General features: G+C 52.7%; 1 protein-coding gene and 1 long non-coding RNA gene across 2 annotated transcripts in view; one reads left to right on the top strand and one right to left on the bottom strand.

Annotated features, from left to right (window-relative positions):
* RTN4RL1 (reticulon 4 receptor like 1) overlaps positions 1-18,010 on the bottom strand; it is a 72,160-nt gene that overhangs the window by 37,833 nt on the left and 16,317 nt on the right. The gene's annotated exons all lie outside the window — the stretch shown is intronic.
* LOC122233573 lies at positions 3,099-8,490 on the top strand. Its single transcript, XR_006211193.1, has 3 exons — positions 3,099-3,174; positions 3,316-3,498; positions 8,095-8,490. It is a non-coding gene; the product is annotated as an uncharacterized LOC122233573 (long non-coding RNA).

Raw genomic sequence — 18,010 nt, 5'->3', positions numbered from 1 at the left:
TCAGCCTGCCTCCAGCCTGATGCAACAAATGCTGCCTAAGACACTGCCCCAGGAAATACCAGCCTTGACCAGCCTTGACCAGCCTTGACCCAGGAAGCTCTGGGACCCTACAGAAAAGGAGACTTACCAGGATGCTAGAGAGGAAAGGGTGTAAACTTCTCGGCTCTTCCAAAATAACTGTAGGACAGGCACTGGGCTCAGCCCTATGTGTGTGAAATCCTTAACTTCCCAATACCCCAGCAAGGTGGGTGTTATTGTTTGTCTTCTAGATGACAAACTTGGAGCTCAAAGAGAATCAGAGGCTGCTGTAATACCCACAGGTAGAAAGTGGAAGCGCAAGAGCCAAAGCCAGATTCTCTGGGGTCACCCTCTTGCTCACGAACATGAGACCGAACAAGGCAGGGATGGAGGCAGCCCACGGCTTCTACGCCCCAACCTTCCACCTTCCAGTGGACCTGCCCAAAGCCTGGGCTTGGACAAACAGCCGTACTGTGCTCAATCCCAACAGAAATGAATGGAAGGGGGCTAAGCACAAACACGGAGACCCTTCCGTGGATGCCCGGCAGGAAGCCCTTGCCTCTTCTTGCTCAGAGGGAGGCTGCCAGGGCTCCCCCGTATCACCAGTCTGCTGAGAGTGGAGTGAGGGGGGCCAGCAACTTGCTGAGCTAGGGGAATGTGGAAGGGGAGGGTCAGGGGGCAGCAAAGTGAAAGCAGAGGAGGAGTAATGGCTGGTAAGTCATTGTTTACTGGTAAACTGAGTCTCTCTTTACTGGGAGCTTCTTGAAGGCAAGGCTGGTCTTTTCACAGTTCAATCTCAAGTACCCAGTGGGGCAGGGGGCGGGGGGGGGGGGGGGTTGGTGGTGGTGGTGGGGGCAGCAACCAGAAAACTGGGTAAATGCCTCTGGGGCCAACAGGGGGCCATCTGGTGGGTGAGCTATGCTGATATCCCACATTCTTCTGAGGACACATGTCCAGCTAATGGCACCAGTGAAGGCCAATGCTAACAGCAGCCACAGCCCCTCCCAAGGCCATGCAACCTAATTCTGCATCCATGACTTGTGCTTTTTCATAGAAGGGGCCCCCGAATTGCATAAGCTTCAGGCTTCATGAAATCTGGATCTGGCTCAGGATGCCTAAAGCTGGAAACTCCCTCTGCCTGTAACGAGGCCCACACCCTGCTCCGTGCTGGCACGGGTTCGCCAGCCTTCCCAGGGAAAGAAATTGAAAACCACGCCCTAATGACAAGGGTTGGTGGGGGCCCTGAAGCCCAGTGACAATCGGGTCTCGGTCATAATTGAGGCCATGTATCCACCAATACAGACCCTCATGTAGTCACATTATCACAGAGTCCAGTGGGTTCTTAATCGTCTCGAGTGGGGGACCTTCTTGAGAATGAAAGCCCTGATGCTCTAAGACGTACCCGCACATGAAACAGTACTTATCATTTTCAGGGGTTATGGATGCCTGAGGACCATCAATTGAGTCTGTAGGAATTGGAGAAGGCCGGGCCGGGCCCCTGCTATGGAGACAGCATGATATGACGATGGACAATGGGTGATGTGGGCTCCATCCCGGCTTCTAAGTCCCTTCACTTCCCCAAACCTCCACTGGGCTTTGCATTAAGTGTTCCCTAAATTCCTCCCAATTCTAGGATTCCGATTTCCATGATATACGCAACAAGCATTTTTCATACGCTGCTCATTTAATTCTCTCAATTACTCTGTGGAACAAATATCCTTTGCTCCAATTTGCAGATCAAGAGACCCCTCTGTCTGCATGTGAGGTAAAGGAACTCCCCCCAAGGTGTGTGGCGAGTGGTGGGGCTCGGATGTGAAACTGGGTCTCGGGGCTCCTGGGTGGCTTAGTTGGTTGAGCATCCAACTTTGTTCGGCGCAGGTCATGACCTTGCAGTTTGTGAGTTCAAGCTGTCAGCACAGAGCCTGCTTGGGATCCTCTATCCCCCTCTCTCTGTCCCTCCCCAGCTTGCGCTCTCTCAAAAATAAACATAAAAAACAAAAATGAAACTGGGTCTCTTGAACTGCACAAGCCTGTGCCTATACCAGTGGCCACAACCAACCCCCTTGGTCCCCTCCTTCTCACACCACTGTCAACTCTGCATTGAAATATGGGGCTTTCTGTCCACCTCTTGCACTTCTTGGCTTCAAGTCACCTGCCTCCCACTTTCTGTCCTCAGGGCCTGCTAGCTACCTGGAAGAAACGAGGACCCCATTCCCTCCCAGCTGGATCAAACCCTACTGAGCCTGACTCCTCCCAGGCCTTTGCTTCCTTGGGGGACAATTGACGGCTGGGGGTTGATTACTGGACACTTAGGCACAGAGTAGCATCAGCCTGGTTTGCATCCCCAGTTTAAAAGCCCAGATTAATCTCCCTGGGCTGGTTCTGTCACACACACGGATATATTTTCTTCTTGGAATTTACAAGTAGTTCCATCGGAGAAATAAACAACCAGAGATAAAAATTACACTGTCACAGCGCAGGTGTGATAGATGTAGGTAGCAAGCCGTCGTGGTCGCCGAGGAGGTGCTCTGCCGACACAATCTACCGAATGAGACCTGGAGGGGCCCCAAGGTAAGGGGAATGAGATGCTGATGGGATCTCAGCCCAACACACGGAAGCAAGAGAAGTGTGGAATCTGCAATTTACATTCATCGCTCTAAATCCTAGGGTTCCCAAGCTAGCCTGGCCAGGGTGAGAGGTTGATTGGCAGGAGGCCTCCTCAGGCTGCCCCGCCTCCCAGCCTCAAGCCTCGGAAAAACAGGGTCTGCTCAGACAACAGGCCTCACGGAGGAAGCAAGCCTGAGGACACCAGCTTAACCTTGACAGCTCTGTCTCCACCAAGATGTCAACTCCCTGTCTTGTCTCCACAACTACTAGCTGAGGGGAGGTAAGCCTACGTGTAAAAAAAGGCACCTCGGAGAAGGAAGAGCAGGCTGGACCTGGAGTCTGAAGACTATAACCACAGCTAACATTTACTGAGCACTTACTAAGTGCCCGGCCTTCGGTGAAGGACTCAACAAGGATGATCCCACACGATAACCTTATGAAGTAGGCACTGATATCATCCCCACATTACAGCTGACACACTGAGGTTTGAAGAGGTTAAGTGACTTCCCCAAGGTTCCTGGAATGTATTGGATGGTGGCCTCCAAAAAAGTATGTCCACTGGAACCTGCGAAATAAACTGTTAGCTTATTTGGGAAAAAGAGTCTTTGCAGATGCGGTTAAGGATCTTGAGATGAGATCATCCTTGATTACCTACACGGGGCCCAAATTTAATGACAAATGTCCTTATAGAGACAGAAAAGAAGACAGAGTGAAGCCTCGGGAAGACGGAGGCAGAGATTGGAGTGACGTGGCCACAGGAAGTGCCAACCACCACGGGAAGCTGGGAACAGCAAGGAGTGGAGCCTTTGAAGGGAACACGGACGGCCCTGCCAGCACCTAGATTTCGGATTTCTGGCCTCCAGAACTGTGAGGGTATAAATTTCTGCTGTTTTGGGGGGGCACCTGGGTGGCTCAGTCAGTTAAGCATCTGACTTCGGCTCAGGTCATGATCTCACGGTCGTGGAATTAATCCCCACATCAGGTCCTGCACTGATAGCCCAGAGCCTGCTTGGGCTTCTCTCTCTCATGCTTTTTCTCTCTCTCTCAAAATAAACTTTAAAATAAATAAATAAATAGGGGCGCCTGGGTGGCTCAGTTGGTTAAGCATCTGACTTCGGCTCAGGTCACGATCTCACGGTTCGTGAGTTCAAGCCCCGTGTCGGACTCTGTGCTGACAGCTGGGAGCCTGGAGCCTGCTTCCGATTCTGTGTCTCCCTCTCTCTCTGTTCCTCCCCTGCTCTCACTCTGTCTCTCTCTCACTTGCTCAAAAATAAATAAAGGTTTTTAAAAATTTTTATAAATAAATAAATAAATTTCTGCTCTTTTAAGCCCCTAAATTTGTGGCAATTTGTTACGGCAGCCCTAGGAAATGAATCCAGCCTCACAGACAACAAACAGCAATGCCAGAGGATTCAGATCTGGCAGGCTGACCCCAGACTCAGGTCTGTCCCGCCAGGCGATGCTGCCAGGCCCCAGGACCTGGGTGCCAGTCCTGTCTCCACCGCAATCGAGCTGTGGGGCCTTGAGAAAGTTGTTAAGCCTAGTCTGTTCATCTGCAAAATGAGGGGGTTCGACAGCAAAAGTGGGGTGCCTCAGGGGCTTCCAGAGCAACAGGACAAATGGAGTTCTGAGGAAGACGGGTACAAAGAAAGCACTTAGCAAACCACCTAAAGCCTACAATTTGTGTGGGTTTCTGGCCGCCCACGATATATTCCCCTCTTTCTGGATGCAGCACCCTGATTTTACCCTGGGAGAACTGGTTCTCCTCAACTTTCCACCCAGGAGCTGATCTCGGCACCCACCTTCTGGGCAGGCACCCAGTCAGCACAGGCTCCCAGGCCTCAGGACTGGTTTGTGGGCCAGTGACAACGGGCCCACAAATACGTTCAAAGTGTTGGGGGGGGGGGCGGGAAGAAGCTCTCTTTCTGAGGGGAGGGAAAATGTGAACACAGAGCTTCTGGAACCTTCTGAGTATGATGTCAAATCAGGGAAGTCAGGCCAAGAAGCTGAGAAGAAGGAACCAGGTCCTGGTGACACTGCACGATCAGGTTACACCTGAAGGTGAATCTTTTTAGTTTCAGGAGCTTGTAAGATCCCTTGTTTGTCCCAACAGTTCTGGGTTTCTGTCATTTGTAACCAGAGACTCCCAAACCTCAGGTTACCAGTCATGCCCATTTCCAAGCGTCTTTCTAGCTGTGAAGTGTGTGATTTCAGGGCCAGAAAATCTGCAGTGCCTGCAATCCATACCTGTGGATTGTGGGTTGTGTGTGAGCTCACAGGCATGCACGGACATGTGTCCTTTCCACACACGATTCCCCCCAGCATCTCTGACAAGAGATCGTGAAGCCTGCACTTCTTGACAGCCCTCTTAGGAGGCTCCTGGTCACCTGGGGTCCAGATCACGCCTGACCAAACTCTTCCTAGAGTCTTCAAGGTAATACCTGGGAGCCTCTGTGCCTAGCTCCTTTTTTTTTTTAAGTTTATGGAAGTTTTTTTTTAATGTTTATTTATTTTTGAGAGACAGAGACAGAGAGAGTGCACACGTGCATGCGCACGCACACACACACACACACACACACACACACACGAGTGAGTTGGGGAGGAGAAGAGAGAGAAGGAGACACAGATATGAAGTAGGCTCCAGGCTTTGAGTTGTCAGCACAGAGCCTGATGCGGGGCTCGAACTCCTAGACGGCAACATCAAGACTTGAGCCGAAAAAGGATGCATAACTGACTGAGCCACCCAGGTGCCCCCCCCCAACTTTTTTTTAAAGTAAGCTCTACACTCAACATGGGGCTTGAACCCACAACCCTGAAATCAAGAGTCACATGCTCTACCAACTGAGCCAGCCAGGTGCCCTTGAGTTTAGCTCCTTTATGCCTCTGAAGATGGTGGCCCCCACGTCTCTTCTTCAGGGCAAGCACTTACTCGGCTCCTTCGGGACTTCCTAACATAACCCAGGCCATTCAGCAGGTATTTACTGAGCACTTAATATATGCCAGGCCCAGGCGAGAGCTAGGGATACAAAATAGATTAGCGGATATAACCCCCGTCCACACACAGCTCACAGTCCAGAGGCGTGCATGACTAATCATAGCACTAAATAATTGGCACAGCCATTCAACCCTTAGATACCACCAAGTGGCTGCTGGTCCGAATGACCACTCTCCTCAGGGACACTGTAGTCCCTGTAGTCGCCTAACTTTTCTGTTCTCTTCCATTCTTCCTCCTCAGAGTCTCTTTCCTACTTGGCAGTCAGGGTGGTCTTCCAAAAATATGAAAATGTAAACCAGCCTTTTCTATGGCTCCCCATCATACTGACCATCAATCTGCAGGATCTGACCACACCGACCACACTGCCACCTTCCTTGCTCCCCTCCCACCCCTGGGGGCTGTCTTGCTGGGACGCACCAAGCACACACGCTCTCAGGGGCTTTGCACTAACCGGTTATCTCCTCAGCCCCGCTCCTCTCTTGGCCCGGCCTCCATAGGCTCCTTCCTTCATCTCACCAGGTCTCTGATCAATGTCATCTCCTCATGAGGCTTCCTTGAGCACACTGTCCCTAACTCTCTCCCTCACTGTCTGTGCCCCCACCTCCCTGGTCTTCATCAGCCCTATCTTTGCTTTCTCGTCCATGACTCGGCCCCCTCTCCACTACAGGGGTGTGAGCTCCAAGGAAACAAGTGGTGTGAGGTGATGTCAAAGGGCTAGCAGGGGCCCTGCAGACATGAGGCCTCGAAAACCCTGTTAAAAATCGGGTGTCTAGGGGCACCTGGCTGGCTCAGTCAGGGGCACCTGACTTTGGCTTGGGTCATGATCTCACGTTTCTTGAGTTTGAGCCCCACATCGGGCTCTCTGCTATCAGCACAGAGCCTGCTGGGGATCTTCTCTCCCCCTCTCTCTGCCCTTCCCCTGCCTGTGCACGCACGCACACGCACCCTGTCTCTCTCTCTCTCTCAAAAATAAACAAACATTAAAAAATAAGTAAAATAAAATATTAAAAAGAAAAAACTCAGGCCTTTACTGCCAAAGTTGTGAGAAGCCTGAAGGAGTTTAAGCAATCAGAGTGATATGATTAGATTATGTTCCCTAACATCACTTGTCTGCAGCATGGAGCCTGAAGGCAAGAAGCTAGAGCACCATCAGGAGGCTACTGCAACGGTCTAAGCAAGAGATGTGGGACCCGGGTTTGAGATGGTAGAGGCAGGGGAAATGGAGAGCAGGGGATGAATTTAAGCATCGTGGTGGTGACGGACTGGATTGGTAGAAGATGGCAAGAGAGGATGACTCAGTGGGTGCTCAGCAGAGAGGGACGCAAGTCCTTCACGTCCCGGATTTGAACGCTTCTATTAATGTGACCAAAGATTATAGATGATGTTTTGGTGGGGGGGGGGTTGTTTTTGGAAGGCACATCAAACTTTCTGACTCACTGTGCCTGCAGGCAAATGCTTTCTCATCATAATAACCCTTACGGGACAAGAAGTCTTTGCTGTGAGTGAGCTGGATGGGTCCCGGGGCCGTGGGGAGCTGCCGGATCACAGCCTGGAGAGAAAGGTGCCAGGACATCACACACTGGCTGAGGCCAGAGAACCACTGGGGGAATTTCATTTCAAGAATGAAAAATAGTCATGGGCAAGAGATATACACTCTCTCACGTCCTCCAGGCTAGTGAATATTTGACTTGAGAAAAAAGAAATAGTAGGAGAAATGTCACCATGCTATACTACCTAGATCTCTGCTTCTAGAGGTTTCCATGACCACTACCCATGTTCTACTGGACTGCCAATGCACTCCATGATTCCAGACGCCAGAGAAGGAATCCATTGAGGCGGAGGTTCCAAAAGCTGGCGTGTGGAAGATGTAAGTGGAACGCTGGCCAAGTCTGAGCAAGGATACCCTCCTCAGGCAGAAATCAAAGGCCACAGAGGTGTTTCTCAGGCTTTCCCTATTAACAACTTTGCTAGTGGCACCATTATAACTGATCATCACGGGTTGCACAACAATGTGACTGTACTTTATGCCAGAGAGCTGGACACTTAAAAATGGTTTAAATAGGGGGCACCTGGGTGGCTCAGTTGGTTGAGCGTCGACTCTTAAATTTCGGCTCAGGTCATGATCCCAGGGTCATGGGATCAAGCCCCATATCAGGCTCTGTGCTGGGCATGGAGCCTGCTTGGGATTCTCTCTTTCTCCCTCGAGTTGAAATGGTAAATTTGGTGTTACGTATAACAAAGTATATAATTAAAAAGAACCTTATAGTCCATTGAAATAATCAACTACCTCATGCTTTCATTTCGCCCACAAAATGCCTGTTAGCTGGCTGTCTTCCAGCCTATGGTTGAACAACCACCACAACAGACAATTCACTAACATGCTTAGTGGGTTCCATCTTTTGCATCTCTGTTAGAAAGTTCTTAGAATAAACTGGGTAATATCACACAGGCTAATTTTTTTTTTTTTCTTTAAGCCATCATGGAGCTTTTGGACCTCACCGCAGATGTTCTTCTGAGTCGAATCTTTCCAGAGCTGGGCCTTCCTGCCTATCACACCGTGTTCAGTACTGCCTCCTAAAGTCACTCTGAGTTGTGTCTCCAGGAAATGAGAGGGTGTCCCCACCTTGTCCCGCACTCACCCTCCATCCTTGCACGTGGGGGCACTCCTTCCCTCACGACAGTGCCCATGGGAGCAACCTAAGAAAGAGCCAACCTATATGGGATTTGGATGTCTGACCTTGGCCAATTAGTACCTTGCTCGGTGTAACCAACCGAGTCACAGATTCAATTCAATTCAGCAAACATTTATCAAGCCTCTCAGCGCCAACCGATTCCCGTCTGTTCTAGAAGTGCAACGAAGCTCAGCCTTGTCTCCATATTACAGTTATTTGTGTTTCAAGGTAAAGGGTAGGTTTTAAGTACTTGTAAGAGGCGGTAATGGATGCCTTGGGGAGTGGTGGCCATGGGCTGGGGCCGAGGGAAAGGAGCTGAGAAATGGCCCCTAAGTCAGGGCGGCAGGACCTGGCTGCAGACAGGGAAGGCATGCAGACTGAAAAGCCAGATAAAGCCTGGAGATTTCTTTTTTTCTAAACCTCCCCCCACCTCCTTTTTAATCGAAAAGATAATGTATGCACATAGTAAAAAAAAAAAATTTTTTTTTCAAAGAGCACAAAAGGGTATACAATGAAAAATAAGTCTCCTTTCCTCTCCCAGACCTCCAGTCCCTCGTATCTTTCTTCAGAGGCATCCTACTGTTAACAGTTTCTTTTGTGTCTTTCCAGAAAATTTCTATCACGTACAAGTATATCTTTCTTTTTAAAAGCAAACGGTAGTGCAGTATATTACCACTGCTTTTTCACTTAGCAATACATGTTGGCATCCGTCCCATATCAGTGCATACAAAGTCATCCATTCTTTGGAGCACGGAATCCCGTTGTGTGGGGGTATTGTAATCTACCCGATCGCTCCCCTACTGATGGACATTTAGGTTGTTTCCAGTTTCTGCTATTATAGTCAATGATAACATGCCTGCTCCTGTATATGTGTTTCTGCCCACAGGTGCAAGGGTATCCGTAAAATAAATGCCTGGATGTGGAATTGCTGTATTTAGACAGCTGTGTCTGGGATTGTGGTTGAGGAGTCCTGTTGGAGCTGTTGTCTCTCCAGGAGAGGAGAGGGTATGTACAGAGCCTCAAACCACCAGCCTTCTGGCACACACGAGCCTGTCACATGCAGCCACGGCATCCAGGGAAAGAGCCCTTCTCTGGATTCTGAGAGAACCAACCTGTGTGGCTGGGGACCCAGTGGGAACTAAGAGTATGCAGACCCCCTCCAGTCAGAGGCCAAGAGTGTGTAAAGGGATCAAAGCTTAATGGTAAGACATTTAACACAATGCTCCATCAGCGTGAGCTTCTACTGGTACCATTATCGTCATCATCATCATCCAGAAGGAGCCTTCTGGAGTCTTGTCAGTGGCCAGGTAAGCTCCCAGAGTTTGTCTGTTCAACAGTCCAGTTGATTCAAAGGCACCAAACCAGAACCTGCCCAGCATTTGGGGCTGGGTGAGAGCTGAGCCAGCCCGTTCCACTCATCACTGCTTGGCATCCAGAATTCCCAGGCCTTTGCCAGAGTACCTAATAAACACCATACTTCATTCCTTGCCATTGTCACCCACGCATCCCCCGACGCCTGCTGACGTCTGCCACGGCACACAGTCAGCATTTCGCCTTGGCACACGGCTCCTTTATGACCCGCTTTCTTTTTTAAAGGGTGAATACAGCCCGAATGATGCCGCCGTGACATAACAAAACTAAATGTGTGTGTTATCGAGGGCAAGGAGGAGTGTGGAAGGTATACCAGAACTCTATACACCCCAAAAAAAGAATTGGCCTTGAGTGTGGAGCCAATCAGACCTGGGTTCAAATCCCAGTTCTGCCACTTACAAGCCCTGTGGCCTTGGAAAGGTGTTTAACTTCTTTGAGCCTTCATTTCCTCACCTGTGAAATGGGCTCAGTGCTTGTTCTAATAGGATTGCTGTGAAGAGTAAGCAAGATAATGGATTATTTATGATTTTTTTTATAGACTGGCCTTATTCCAAAAATGATTTCAGGCAGTTGAGATAATGTATGTAAAGTGTCTGGCACATAGTAGCGGCTCAATAAGGCATCAGTTCCCTTCCCCTGAGCTTCTAGCAAAGTGGTCACTTTCGGATCCAAGCCCCCCGTTTCAGGGTGCTGCGATCGCTTGAAACACTTCTGGAACGTCCTTGTGAGAAAACTAGCTAAATACTTGAGTCCCATCTTGTTTTTAAACCTTAAAAAAAAAAAAAAAAATGAATCCCAACAACAAAACAAACCACACTCTGCAAATTGCTCATTCCTTTTATTCACAACACACAGCTTCAAATTACTTTTGGCCTTTTCCAAAAAATCAAACCGACCCTCAAAGGTCAAGGATTCGCCACCACCGAGGCTATTAAGAGGAAAATGTTGTGAGATCTGAAGCAATTTCCCAAGAAGGACTCGTCAACTGTTTTGAGCTGGCGCAGCAGAACTGGAGTAAGAAAGAGCGAAGCTCTCCACCCGCTCCGACTACTTTGAACCGGCCCCTTCCTTGGGACACTTACAGTCGGAAACCTCTTTGTAGGAAGAACCGGCTCCCTGCTCCCTGGCCCCCCTCTGTGGCTCACATTGCCCTGTCTCTGGGGTAAAAGCAGATGTTGCTGCCTCTGAAGTATGGGCTCGGGTGGCAGTCAGAGACACTGGGTGTGAGGAGAAGGCATTGAGAGGGAAGTGGCGGGCAAGAGTTTGAGGGGATGGAGTGGCCTCTCCTCCATCTTTAAGGGGATACCGACTAAGGAGCCAGGGATTCTGGGTTGGAGATGGGATGCTTCAGGGAGCGGAGAACGGCATCTCCCCTGTGCCCGCACCCACTTTGTTACAACAGCCCCACCAACTGTCGCAGCCAGAGACCCGCCTGGCCCCTCCTAGGGCAAAGGCAGGGCAAACATCTCCTGTGTTCTGCGTTTCCTCAGCTTCATCCCCAGATAGTCTCAGGCCAGAAAATGCCAAAGGACCCACTCACTGCATCCTCTCGTTGCCGGCTCACGGGCTCCAAACCCACAATGTGCAAACAGCCCCTGCCCTGGCTAACCTGTAGAAGGCCGCAGGCAGCACAGCCAAGTGAAAAGACACTGGACTCCGGAGCAGCCATGTCTGTCTATGTGCAGATCGCTCGGGCGGCACAAGTAGGGTCTGCGGCCTCCCACCTCCAGGCCTGTTTTCTCATCTGGGGAAGGGCATAATACTTACTCGGGTTGGGGGTGGCTGTCAGGAAGGGGCTTATAAAGATTAAATGAGATGATGCATGCCCTCCACCCATGGCAGCAAATACCCCCGAGGCCCTGGGGTGCAGGCCCGGTACCTGCAGTGTGTGGCTCCTCCCTCTCACAGGAAGCCTGGGACCATGCCCTGAGCTGACAGGGACGAAACGAGCCACCAAGTTCCCAGCAGCCCACTGGGCTCTGCGAAAGGAGGGCAGGGGAGGGGAGCCTCCACAAGGAGGGCACAGAACTGGCTCTGTGAACACAAGACCTCTGGCCTTCCCCAGCTCACCTCCCGGTAGGCTCATCCCAGACATGAGGGGGCTCGACTCTTGCTGTCGATGGGAAGTACATCTTCCAGAAAGCAGTAGGGCACAATGGTTATGCCCCGTACTCAGCCCTGAAAAAACACCTCTGTGTCTGTATCATCCCGCTTAGATGGTTTGCTGCAAGATCTACAGTCTATTAAAGATAAACAAGTCCTTATCCTCTTGCTAATTGGTTCAAATCGATTGACCTTATAAGTGGGTCTAATGTACAAGGGGGTGGCCTGTATGCCGAACAACCCGTGCACTTAACTAGCTGTCGCTCAAGCGACTGAACAAGGCACATTAACCCAAATTTCTCAAGACACCTTCCCTGATAGGCTGCTGAACCAGCGTTTCCCCCATTGGGCTAAAGCATTTGGTGGGTCAACAGGCCTGCTTGAAGGCATCGGATCCTATCAGGCGGGTGGTGATAAGCCCAGTGTAGATTCCTTGGGGAAGCAGAGGGAGCGCAGAGCCTGTGACCAGAGTCCCTAGGCCTTGCCCTGCCCTGGTTCAGGCCGCCTGGCAGGAGAAGGGACTGCGTCCCAAGTGCTGGCAGAAGACGTACAGGAAGGCACTCTTCCCGGCACTCTCATGATCTGGCTTACATTGCCTTTCGATCTGTTTCCTCACTCGGCCTTTCCCCAGGAAAGCTCGGCTCTATCTCACTGAACCCATCTCTGAGGCTGGGTGACCGCTGCTTTCCAGGTGGGAGCTGACGTTCAGCCTTTTGTTGTTGCCAGTGTCTGAAACGGTCTGGAGACTGGTAAAGACAACACATACCAGGAGATGGCCTAGAAGTCTTGGCCAGGGTGGGGGTGGAGAGCAGCCCTCCCAACCTGCCCTCACTCCCCAGTGCTACCCTGTGGAGGGCTAGCTGCTGGCCAGGAGTGCCTCTCACCCTCCAGAGCGGTGGCCAGCCACCCCGAACTTTCCTCTGCTCTATTAATAAACCTCAGCTGAGATCCTTCTGAGCCCCCTCTTTGGGGTTTGATCCTCACCGCTTTGCCTTATCAGCCTTGCTTTTCACAAGCACTTAAATTCATGAGAAAAGGGAAAAAGTGAAATCAGATAGAAATGCAGGTCTGTTTGCTGTTTTCTCCAATGAAATGGTTCTGGGTAAACAGCAGCCGCCTTTGATGAAATCCCAGCAGGCTTAAACAATAAAGCTGGTTACAAACTCAATCTGGCGGAGATATCAGATCTGAAATTGTTTCAAAAAACATGTCAACATTTTCTAATGCTCCTCAAAAAACTTCCTGGGCTGCCCACTGTGGAGTCTGGGTCTGGGAGATAGGATGGAGGTGACTCTGGTCTTGGCCTCTGCTCAGGCCCCATGGGACTTTCCAAGTCAGGAGCCCAGAGGCTCAGGAGCAAGCTGTTCCTGCTGTGGGGGGCCCTGTTATTTGTAGAAGCCTAAGTGGCCACTTAATAGGCACTGCCCAAGCCGGGCAGGGCCCACTCTCCCTCTCATACACCACTGCTGTTACACCTCCCCCCACCACACTTGGCCTCTCTGCCTCCACCCTTAACTCCCTACCTTCTATTCTCCATACTGCAGCCAGCGGAAGCTTTTAAAAATGTAAATCAGATCATGCCATTCCTTTGCTTAAAACCTCTAATGCCTTCGTACTGCACTTAGAATAAAATCTGAACTCCTCCCGTGGCCTACAAAACCCTCGGGGATAAGCCACTGCTTAGTTCTCCCCCACTCGCTACTGCCTCCCCGGCCTTCTACCCAGACCTAGGACACCCGTCTCTTTTCTGTCTCTGGGCCTTTGCACTCCCCGTAAACTGCCTGGGATGCTCTGGCCTCAACCCACTGTCATGGTTCAGCTCTCAGACCACACCAGTTAGTGTTGCTGTCCTCCCTAGCCAAACACACAATCATAATACAGTTCATTGTCTGCACGAAGTTCAGCCACTCTCTGAAATCACCTTATGTGCTCACTTATTAGCTGTTTGGAATGTAATCTCTCTGCAGACCCAGACTTGTGGGCCTCCTTGGGTACAGCCTATGACCAACACATAATAGGTGCTCAGTAATTAACCGCTGCATGAAAGAACAACAAGATGTCTGACCTCCCAGGGCAACGCCCAGGAGGCCTGGAGCACACCACGGCAGAAATACCTTGCCAGCCCCTCTATTTGGCCTCCCTGGCTACCCCGCTTCCACCTCACCAGAGGCCCCTTGCAGGCTTTGGGTTCTGGGCCTCGGGAGGTCAGGTCTGGCCTGGGAACTGGGATGTCCTTCCGCTTTCACGGCTCCCTTCCCGAGGGCTGCCTCTTCCTCTCCCCCTCCGCTCCCCCAACAAGCTCAAACAAGGACTCTAGAATGGGGGTGGGCAGAGGCGGCTGGTGGGGGGCTCTGGATCCTAAGCCCTCCTAAGGCCTTCCTGGAAAAGCATGGGCATTGGTCTGCTCGGGCCTCCCGGGTCCGGGGCCTGGGGTGGACAGCGATGCCACCCGAGGGCACAGGTCCCCCACCCTCAGCCCCACACGCCCGGGACGCGATCGATCCCTGCCACTCCGGCCTTATTACCGAAGAGAGCTGCCGGGGCTGGCAGAGGAGCCAGACGGCTGCGGAGGGGGTGGGGAGGCCTCCTTGGCTCCCTGGCCCGGATTAAATATTTACTATGTTTTGTTTGGCCTTTGGGGGAGGGGCGGGGAGGGCGGTCTCATCGATCCCGAGCTGCGGGCGAGGCCCGGCCGGGCTGGAGGCGAGGGCGAAGCCCAGGCCCCGAGCCCCCGGAGCCTCCCCGGGGCGGGCCGGGCAGAGAGCGCCCCCGGGCCCGACCCCTCCCGGGGCGAGGATCGCGCACTGCCGAGCCGCCGGGCCGCGCTGACAGATCTGGGTTACCGTGCGGGGAGCCGCCGCCCGCCCTGGAAACGATTCCCACCTCTCGGGCGCCAAGGCCGGGCGAGGGCCGCGAGCGACGCCCCGCGCTCTGCTAACCCCGCCGCCGCCCGCCCAAGTTCCCGGCGGACTTGGGAACCCGGCGGCCCCACACGACCCGCCCCGACCGGCCGCGGTCCCCAGAGCCCAAGCTATGCTAAACCGCACCACTAGTGCGATCTCTCCTAGCCCAACAGCAGCCCCCAGAGGGCTCCACTCTCCCATTCTACAGATGGGATAGAGGTAGAGAAGGGTCGATGCGGAGCCAGATTGGGCGCCCAGGTCCACCCCAAAGCCTGATGGTTTCCTCATCTGGCTCACCCCACGCTCTGCCCACCGTCCTGGCAGGCTTGGAAGCAGGGAGTGTGAAAGCAAGTGGTCTAGCCTGGCAGGGACCCAACGGGGAGCTGGGGGGGCTCTGGGAGTGCTCCGAAACTGCCTGCTGGGGGGCGGGTTTGACACCCTCCTTCGGCAGCCAGATAGGACCCTGGAGTCCCTTTACGTGGGCACACACACACCTGCTCATCACCCATTTACTATTCCACACATGGAATAGGCCCATGGGAGGTGGAGAACACAGCCGTGCCCTCCCCCAGCGCAGTGAGAATACACACAGTAAGAGCTGCCCTTCTGGTCCCTCCACTCCCACATACACTACCACACTAACTCACATGCACACACAAGGGCATGACCACCCTCCCACAATCCTATTACATGGATGTACACTACCGTAAAGAGCTGCTTACACCACATTCTACACATGGAGACACACACTTGTCCACACCACCCCTCTATACATATACGGGTACATATGCATACACACACGCACACATCAACTAAGGAGAGGCCGCCCGACTGTCTCGCGTGTGCCCACCTTATAAACACGCTCACGTGCATACATACTAAGAGCTGCCCCATCCCCTATACATGCACGTGTATATGCCAGCACACACACATTTACACCCAAAGAACACCCATCTGTACCTCTGTACATGCTGGCATAACATGCACACAGAGCGGACCATTCCCTCATCCCGGCACACACTCACACACGTGCACCAAAGTGTCCACCCCCACTCCATCCCTATACATGTGTGACACCCCTGTGCACGCACAGACGTGAGCACGCGTGCGCGCGCGTGCACACACACACACACACACACACACACACACAGCACGCATGCGCTCTGACTACAGGCGGCTGGGGAAGAGCTGCAGCCTTCAGCCCTGCTCCTATTTAAAGAGAAGCATTGCTGGAAAAGGAACAAAAGCAAAGCTGGCTATAAATAGCCACCTCCCTCCCAGCTTTTCCTGCCCTCCGGCCTCCCGGCCTTGCCTCTCCTCTCTCAGCTCAGGCCCACAGCAGCGAGGGCAGGGCTGTCCCCGGGGGCCGGCAGTGGGGCCCTAGAGGCCGTGTGGCCAAGCAAGCACTGACTACTGGAGCAGGCCAGGGGCTCTGGGCCTGGGTGGGTGCAGGGACACTGAGCCCCCCATCTGCAGCCAGCCCTGTGTGCATGTACCCAGCTTGGAGGGAGGAAGGCCCACTTGGGCCTGGGCTGCTGCCTCAGCAGAACTGGAAGGCTGGCAGCTGCAGGGAGAGGAAGGCGGGTCTGCCAAGCATCGGCCACGGCCACGCCTGCCCCAGTCTTGGTCTTCCCAGCCAGGCCAGACCTTCCCTGGATTGGTTCCTGGTTTCGTTCTTGGGCCCAGAGTGGGGGAAACTGGGTGGCAGGAAGCCTCACAGGGTGGAGGAAAGCATATCAGGACAGGAAGTGGAGGAGGGGATACAAGTCCCATTTTAAGTTCCAGTTCTGTCGCCTACCGGCCCCAACATCCTCGAACAGGGCTCCTAACCACACCACCCAGCCTTGGGTTCAACCCCCTCTGTACATGGTGTGGGCAATGCTGCGTGAACAATAGGTGTGCCTGCCAGGCCCTTGGGAACGGTGGAGCACCATGGGATGGGGGAGATTACTGACTGCTCTCTGTGTCTGAGAATTGGATCAAAATAACCATGATAATTTATTTCGTTTATTTGGTATTTACCATGTGCTAGGCACTGGGCTGGCTTATTTGATCCTCTGTTAGGTAGCTAGTTTATATTTCCATTTTACAGATTGAGCGACTGAGATTCAGTTGCTTGCCCCCAGATCACACAGGCCCCTAAAGCACAAAGCCAGGTTGCAGAGCCAAGCTGGGGCTGTCTGAGACTAAAACCCTCTTTCCTGAGTCCGATACTCTGGGGGCCTGGGGGACCCTGGTCCTCTGGGCAGAGGAGGGTGGGTGGGGCTGCTTCTCCCAGGCTAGCCAGAGACTGGAACTGGATGGCTGCAGGGAGGGAGGGTGGCATGGTCCCCAGTTCCAGAGGCCCCCACCGGCCCCCATCCCTCCTCCCCGCCCCACTTGCTGCATCCACCCACCGCCTCCTCCCTCCCCCCTCCCCCCCTGTCCCTAGTTCCCCAGAGGGGCCTTTCTCCACCAGCCCTGGGGAAGGGGAAGGGAGAGGATGGGGGAGAGCTCAGGCAGACCTACTTTCAAGGCTTTAATCCTTTTTGCTTAAAGGATTTTTTTTTTGCTTGGGGAAGACTTGGTCTGATCAGAGGAGAGACGCAGGGAGCTGACAAGCTGTGGAGGATGGAGGGGGGGTGGCGAGGAGAAAGAAATACATATTTATTACCCTCAATTATTAAAAAGTAGATAGTACCAGATCTTAGGTCCTGACAGACACTGCCGCAGTATTTGCACAAGGACTATTTTCTTTTCTTTCTCTTTTCTCTCTCCCTCTTTTTTTTTTTTTTTTTTTTTTGGTTAATTGTGTTGAGATTGTAATGTGGCTAGCCTGTTAGGAAAACCACCCTGGCCAGTTTCCAGTGGGTGGAAGAAGGCTGTGGTACTAGACAGGTGAGCAGAACCTCTACACCCCAGGTACAGGGAAGAGCCCACGCTTTATCGCAGTGGAGGGAGGGGGTGGAGCGGGAGGGGTCGGTGTGTCCCATTTTGGGCTGCATAGGCTGGACCCGTGGCAGGCAGGTGTCCTTAGCTCTTTCTCTCCCTCCACTGCTCTCAGTGTTCCCGTTCTTTTTAAGGAAGTAGCCAGAGAGAGAAATGCATTCTGGGCTCCTTCCTAGGGGAGGTGACAGAACTCGCCCTGGAGCTTCTGCGGGCTTCAAGCAGGGCCAGCTCCCCAGACACACCCTTCTCCTCCCATGATTGTATCAGCCTGTTGAAAAGGGGTCAGGTTGTCAGCCTAGTGCAAAGATACAGAGGCATCCGGCAGTACCAGGGCCCCCTAAGGCCTGATACCCAAGAGGTTAACACCCCCATCTTCCTAAGTGGGGCCTAGAAGCAAGCAGAGAGGGATCTAC

Source organism: Panthera tigris, chromosome E1 (assembly GCF_018350195.1).
Source record: "Panthera tigris isolate Pti1 chromosome E1, P.tigris_Pti1_mat1.1, whole genome shotgun sequence".
Taxonomy (NCBI): domain Eukaryota; kingdom Metazoa; phylum Chordata; class Mammalia; order Carnivora; family Felidae; genus Panthera; species Panthera tigris.
This window is presented reverse-complemented; position numbering and strand designations above follow the sequence as displayed.